Below are 7,826 nucleotides of genomic sequence, written 5' to 3'. Positions count from 1 at the left end.
TCCTGAACCCCCCATACTGGTGGTGATCGAGCCCACAACCTGGGCATGTGCCCTGACTGGGAATCTAATTGTGACCTCCTGGTTCATAAGTTGATGCTCAACCACCAGCCAGGCCATTCTGCTTCCCTTGATTTCATTGAATTTCAGTTACTCAGCTTAGGGAAAAACAAAAGACTATCTTAAGCATTCAGATTGATCCACAGGCAGTAATAAAAATGGTACCTTCTGCCCTAGCCAGTTTGGCTCAGTGGATAGAGCTTCGGCCTGCAGACTGACGGGTCCCGGGTTCGATTCCAGTCAAGGGTATGCACCGTGGTTGCAGGCTCCTCCCCAGCCTGGGCTCTGGTGGGGGATGCATGCAGGAGGCAATCAATTGATGTGTTTCTCTCACATCGATATTTCTCTCTGTCTTTCCCTCACTCTGCCACTCTCTCTAAAAATCAACAGAAAAATATCTTCAGGTGAGGATTTAAAATAAATAAATTAAAATAAAGTGGCTGTACCATTTTAAAAAAATAAAGAAGTGGTACATTTAAAAAAATGGTACCTTCTTAGAAACCCTTTTTGTATACAATTGACAGTGAAATTTTGATACTGTTATCATATTAAATTAAAAACAACAGCAGAGCCCTGACCAGTGTGGCTCAGTGGATAGAGCATCAGCCCATCCACTGAAGGGTCATGATTTGATTCCTGGTCAAGGGCATGTACCTGGGTTGCAGCTCGTTCCCCATCCCCAATCAGGGCTTGTGCTGGAGGCAAGCAGTTGATGTGTCTCTCTCATATCGATGTTTCTCTCTTTCTCTCTCTCTCCCTCTCTTTCTCTCTCTCTCTCTCCCTCCCTCCCTCCCTGCCACTTTCCCTTCCACTCTCTCTGAAAAGCAATGGAAAAAATATCCTCAGGTGAGGATTAACAACAACAACAACAAAAACCCACACAAAACAAACAATAAAAAAAAGCAGAAAAAATATTATAGAATTTTAGTATTCATTTTATCTAGGATGTTCTGTTACTTGTTCTGAGGCTCTCTGTAAAAAAAAGTTAGACACAAAGTTGGTGGTAAGAGTAGATACAAAGGTGCCTGGCCACTTGGCTCAGTGGTTGAGCATCAACCTATGAACCAGGAGGTCACAGTTCGATTCCTGGTGAGGATACATGCCCAGGTTGTGGGCTCAATCCTCAGTAGGAGGCGTACAGGAGGCAACCGATCAATGATTCTTTCTCGGATTGATGTTTCTCTCTCTCCCTCTCTGAAATCAACTTAAAAAAATTTTCTTAAAATAGACACAAAGTTGAAATACATGATGGGGTAAAAGTAAGTTTACAGTTATGAGTATACAAAACACAGAGTGTATTCTGTACTATTATTTATTAACTAGAGGCCCGGTGCATGAAAATTCATGCACTGGAGTGGGGGCCCCTCAGCCCAGCCTGCCCCCTCTCACAGTCCGGGAGCCCTCAGGGGCGAGAGGCGACCCGGTGATCAGGGGAAGGCGATGCCCCAACACACCTCTGCTGCTGCCACTGCCGGCAGCTCAAGCCTCTGCTGGCCCTGGTTACCTGCACCTCAGGCCAACCCTGAGAAGCTGGGGGGCTGAGAGGCTGAGGGGACTGCGGGACTCCAGAGGCAGGCGCACAGAGTGGCCAGGCCTGCCTGGGGGTGGGCCCAGCCTTCCTGCACGCCTGCCGCCCCAGCAGGGCTGAGGGGACTGGGCGCTGCCATCTTGTGGCTGTGGGCACCGCCATCTTTGAGGGCGTATCAGTCAATTAGCATATTCCCTCCTTATTGGCTGTGGGTGCCACCATCTTTGCAACTGTGTCAATTAGCATATTCCCTCTTTATTAGCTAGGACTAGGGACCCAGTGCATATATCCGTGCACCCTGAAAGGAACTGTGGACCGCAAGGCTGTGTTGGGCACAGGGGTGGGTCTTGGCCCATCCTCTGTGCTCCCACACGGCCCTTCCTGCTGCGCCTCCTGGTCTCCTGTCTGCCAGCAGCCCCGCTCCCACTGTCACTGCTCCCACGTGTTGATGGTGCCCGCCCTGCTCGCACCTGCTGACGGGGTGAAGTGATGGGGGCTGGCGCTGTCAGCAGTGCCAGCAGCAGCTGCTGCCTCAACTGTCCCTCAGGAGCAGGGGGAGCTGGAGAAGCCCTCAGGTGCAGTCAGGGTGAGCAACCTCTGCTCGCAACCGCTGATGGTGCCGAGCTATCGGGACTGGCGCCGGGCGCCAGCAGTGGGTGCAAGTGGCGGCTCCAGCACCAACTGTGAGTGTGAGCAGGGTCATCGCCGGCAGCGGGTGCGAGAGGCAGCTGCTGGCCAAATCAGCCCCCAGGAGCAGGGGAAGGTGGAAAAAGCCTTGAGGGGTGATGGGGGCCAGTAGCCGCCACTTGCACCCACTGATGGTGCCAAGCGATCGGGGCTAGTGCTGGGCACCGGCAATGGGGGTGAGTGGCAGCTACGGCACCAGAAGTGGGTGCGAGTGGGGCTAGCACCAGCAACAGGTGAAAGCACTAAGCAGGACTGTGGCACATGGGAGCAAAGAACTTTCAGTAACCACCAGAGGCTCGCCCCGATGACAGCGACCAGCGCCCCGCTTTGGTCTGGTGTTCACTTGTTCCACCATCCCACCGCACCCGATGCCCACCATGTTCCACGCTCTGCCACCTGCTGCCGACACCCTGCCATATTCCACATGTACCCCCTGATGGGTCAGTGCACATCATAGCGACCAGTTGTTTGGTTGTTCCAGTTGTTCCAGTCTATTTGCATATTAGCCTTTTATATATATAGACTATTGTATTTTTTTCCATCTAAACAACTGTAAATTTACTTTTGCCCCATGTGGGGCTTTTTAAAAATTGATTTTAGAAAGGGAGAGAAAAAAATCAATGAGAGAGAAATGTGAACATCAATTGGCTGCCCCCTGACCGGGTATCGAACCAACAACGCTCAACCACTGAGCCACACCAGCTGGGCCCAGCCTGTATTTATACTGGCAAAGGTTAAAGCAAAACAACTTTCAATATATAATACTATTGTTCTTTAAAAAATGGTTCTTTCGGGAAACTATTAATGGGCACAACTTTACTACAATTCAATACACATATTAACATTGGAAACCAAACAAAGGTGACAGTCACCAAAGAAACTGTCATCCTCAGAATTAAAATGAGGCTTGTGATCACTGGGCAACTCCACATGTAAGCATGAACATATTAGATACTAAAAGTAGAGGCTAGACTTCTCATTAAACAAAGTATATTAAATATACTCTTAATTCTACTCCACATGTCAAATAAAATGACAGTAAAAGAATAGATTAGGGAAAACCTCAAAAGGCCTAAGAAGATAACCACAGACCTGAGATATCAATGGACTTACAGAAGATAAAAGGCAGATGGAGAAAAAGTAGAAGCCCAAGTGCCTGTAAGGGACAGACAACCAAAAAAGACCCAAACTGATTCACACCTGTAAACCTGGGGATTTTGCAGGGAGGGGAAGCTGCATCTAAAATCACAAGTCTGGTATAAGTCCTTAGAAGAAGCATTTCAAGCTCAGTTGGTTAGAGCATCATCCCAGTACACCAAGGTTGAAGGTTCAATCCCCAGTCAGGGCACATACAAGAATCAACCAATGAATGAATAAATAAGTGGAACAATAAATTTATTTCTCCCCCCTCCCACCTTACTCTCTCTAAAAATCAACAATAAATAAAGGTCTTTTGTTTGTTTGTTTGTTTTTAAAAGGGCCATTTCAACCCCCAGGCACTTAACTTGTCTTTCAACTACAGGTTTAGGCTCCACAGAAGTTGACCAGAAGACCACTGGTCCATTATCTTTAAGGGCACCAGTGAGACAATGACAGGAAAGAGAGGACTGAAGGCCCAACTTAAGCCACTCCTAGATGGAGACTGGAAGGGGAAACAAATAGCCCCAAAGAAAACCCTATAGCTAATAAAATTGGGGCAGGTTGGGGCGGGGGGAGGGGGAGGAAATGGACAGGAAGCTATTTTCTTAAAAGCCTGCTTTAAGTGAAACTCATAATAGACAAGTTCTACCCATAATACCCCAATCAGCTTTTTTAGAATTTTACTTTTATATATGAATTAAATTTGAGGAAAGTTTCTAATAGAAAAAGCAAAGTTTAAAATGGGGTGGGGCAATGAACTTAGAGGTCTCAGAAACAATCCAGTAAGTATCAGAAAACTTCAGCAACAACAAAAACTATAAATACTAACCTGAGAAAAATAACAGAAAATACTGCCTTCGTGAAACAAGATTAAAAACACACACACAAAAGTAACATTCTAAGAAATAAAAAGTGTAATGAGTTGAAAAAAAGTCAAAGAAATTGTCTAAAATGCAGAATTAAAAAGGAGGATGACCAAAAATAAGGGGGGGGGGTGGGAATATAGAGAATCAGTCTAAGTGTTTCAATATGCATCTAACAGTATTATAAAAAAAAGACAGAACAGAGAAATTATATTAACTGAAAAGAAATTATTCAAATAATAGTATCAGAAATGTTCCAGAGCTAAGGAAAATGAAACATCAGTCTGAAAAGGTACATAAATGCCCAATGAAATAATGAGAGGGAGGAGATCAAGACACATGAAAACTCAGAACATTGTGAACAGTAGATACAGAGCATCCTAAAAGCCACACGACCGAATTTTTAAATGGGAGAAAGCCACATACAGAAGAGATCAAGAACCAGAATGGCATTAGCCCTCTCAACAGAAGTCAGAAAATAATAGAATAAGGCCTTAAAAATTCCTAAGGAAGGTTATAACCTAAAATCTGTATGTAGTTGTTACAATAACAAAAATGTTTTTAGCCCAGCCAGCATGGCTCAGTGGTTGAATGTCGACCTATGAACCAGGAGGTCAAGGTTCGATTCCCAGTCAGGGCACATGCCTGGGTTGCAGGCTCGATCCCCAGTGTGGGGCATTCAGGAAGCAGCTGATTAGTGATTCTCTCTCATCATTGATGTTTCTCTCTCTCTTCCTCTCTCCCTTCCTCTCTGAAATCAATAAAATTATATATTTTTTAAAATTTTACATACACAAGGATCTCAAACTTTATCTCCCATGTACATTTCCTAAAGAAGCTACTGTAGAATGTGAGAAAACTGGAAAAGAAAATAGAATCTAGAAAAGGCAAAACGTGAAGGGAATGTCCAAGTGGTGGAAAAGGAATGGCAGGCAATGGCTACACAAAAGGACAGAGGGCTCCAGGGAAGGAAGAGTTTGCCTGATGGACATGTTCTGTGAAAACTGGTATTGAGAAATTCTTTTTGTTTTGTTTTTTAGCTCTGATGAAGATTACCTGGAAGAGTAAATGGAAATTAAGGAAATGGAAAAATAAAGCAATGGTTAATTCCATATTGGGAGAATGGCGGAAAGTAAAGCAGGGGGCAGCAGGGGATGGTGGTAGAAGTAAAAAACTAAACTTCTTATCTATCCTATCAGGAAATCATAGATTTTTTAAAAAAAAAAATAGCAGAATTTTAAAAATAGAAGTATAAACACTTTATTTATAATTTAAGGATAAATTCCAGAAAAAAATAGTCTGAGGAGTAATAAGTAGTCTTCGCTGCAGAGGGGCTAGTGAGTGGATATTGCCGATTCTTTGTTATAAGCTTTACATTTGCAAACGTGATTCCCAGAGCAGCGGAGGGCATACATGTCACTCCAACTGCTTTTCCCAAATCACACAAGAAATCTATCTCATACATCGTAATTACAGACTAGTATTTAGCAACAAACCAATTTTGTTCAATTTAACTTAATTACCTGTACCATCATATATAGTATATTTTTAAATACTCACCATGGATCCACCTAACAGTATAGTATAACAGTATATAAATTACCACAACAATTATATAACACAGATTTGTGGTGTTTTCTGATGTTGCAGAAGAGTTAAAAATTCTAAAGCAGGTTCTTCCAAAGTTTCAATAATGTATAATTACTAGAATTACCTCCACAAGGATTGAGGGTGTATTTCTCCCCTATACTTTGTACTTTACATTTATATTAGTAGAACTAAACTATTTGGAACACTTATATGTAGACTTTAAATAAGTCTGAAAGAATCAAGAGATCATTTGGTCTAAGCCACATGAAATTTTGGTTATGAGAAAATTTTGACGTAAAATAGGAAACATCAGACTTATAAGTAGAAACTATTCTATTTCTAAGGCACTTAAGTCATCAGATAATTTTGTTCCCTTCCATTAAAGATAAATTCAAAATTCCAAATCAAGTTTCTTGGCATTAAGTCTACTGATATAAATGAACATGTTTTCTTTAATAAATTATGAAATGCATTCATCATTTTTTAAAACTACTTCCAACCATAATTCTGAAGGCTAAGCATCAATGAATACTTACATTGACTAATCCAAAATAGTGCTCATTGACTGGAAACTGTTCTGGACCAATCTCTTTCTCTAATGCCGAGGCATTGGCGCCCTACAAAATGAAACACAAAAATCGTAATATTTAGAGTATTTTCATAACTTTATCATAATTAATGTAGGCATTATGAAGACATCCTTTAAATAACTATGCTCCTTATAACTACCTAACATTACTGAAAGAAAATAAAAAAAGGATAATGAAGAATAAAGGCTTTTAATAATATTACTAAAAACTAGTTTGAAGAAACTTTCTCATATAACCAAAACCTAGATCAAGGAATTATATTCCTAATTTGTTCCTTTTATCCAAGTAATGAATTAAAGCCCTTGCTGTATCATGCACTCTAAAGGGAGTTTGTAATCTGATAGCAGCCATCTCAGAGAGCTGAAATTTTGTGAAATTAAAATGCATATAATATTCAGTGGCCCAACAATTCTTCAGAGATATATAACTAAGAAATTCTCACATAGAACTAAAGGGGAAAAGAATGTTTACTGAAGTATTACTGATGATTGTATAGCTGACAGCAATCTACAGGGTCTATAAAATATTACAGCATAGCCCAGCCAGTGTGGCTCAGCGGTTGAGCACTGACGTAACCAAGAGGTCGCTGGTTCAATTCCCAGTCAGGGAGCATGCCCAGGTTGTGGGCTCAATCCCCAATAGGGGAGTACATGGGGCAGCCAATCAATGTTTCCCTCTCTCCCTTCCTCTCTCTCTTAAAAAAAAATCAATCAGAATATATTTTTAAATAAGAACAGATTTATAAAAACATGATAGCATATTATATAGTAGAGTCAGAATAAATAAACTGGATTTACATACAAAAACATGGAAACTTCTCAAAAAAATGTTAAAAAAAATGATTAGCACAAAACTCCATCATATATATAAGAGCACACACATTCTGCCTCAAGGACACTGGCCTGTGGTTAACACCACCATTAGTGTGCAGAAGCCTACCCCTGCTGTCTCCTGACAGAGGTACATTTCTGAACCTGGGAAGCCCAGACCTTTGTTAGACAACACATCCTCAACTTCTGGATGGGGCAAGCCTAAAAATAAGTACATACATTAAAGGAACTCCTGGGTTGGTGGTCAAGTTCTACCAAAACAAGGTATTTCCTCTGATAACTTGCAGCCATCTAGCACTTTGTGTGTGTTTTATTTTTATATAAAATCCTGACACAATCATTAGTTTACAAACACCATTCATTTCTAAATTAGAATACCAATAACTGTTTTTATAACAATATCAAATTCAATTATTATAGCAACTTCAAGGCCCACTGATCAAAGCAGTCCTCATGGGAATGTTGCAAGCCCTACTCTCCATCCCTGCCAGCTCAAGCCTTGTCACAAAACTTCAAAACCACCAGTAAGCCCAAATGAGTA

At 41.7% G+C, this 7,826-nt stretch overlaps 1 protein-coding gene across 3 annotated transcripts in view; it reads right to left on the bottom strand.

Annotated features, from left to right (window-relative positions):
* Positions 1-6,482, bottom strand: part of USP12 (ubiquitin specific peptidase 12) — a 62,183-nt gene extending 55,701 nt beyond the window's left edge. For 2 of the 3 annotated variants that reach the window (XM_015564918.1, XM_015564926.1), the window contains exon 1: positions 6,402-6,482. The gene's annotated coding sequence lies outside the window, so the exon portion shown is untranslated. Of the gene's footprint in view, positions 1-222; positions 243-6,401 lie in introns of those variants that run through there. The other variant, XM_006753750.2, reaches the window with a different exon arrangement.
* Positions 6,483-7,826: the final 1,344 nt, after the last annotated feature.

This window comes from Myotis davidii, unplaced genomic scaffold (genome assembly GCF_000327345.1).
Source record: "Myotis davidii unplaced genomic scaffold, ASM32734v1 scaffold152, whole genome shotgun sequence".
Classification (NCBI taxonomy): Eukaryota; Metazoa; Chordata; class Mammalia; order Chiroptera; family Vespertilionidae; genus Myotis; species Myotis davidii.
This window is presented reverse-complemented; position numbering and strand designations above follow the sequence as displayed.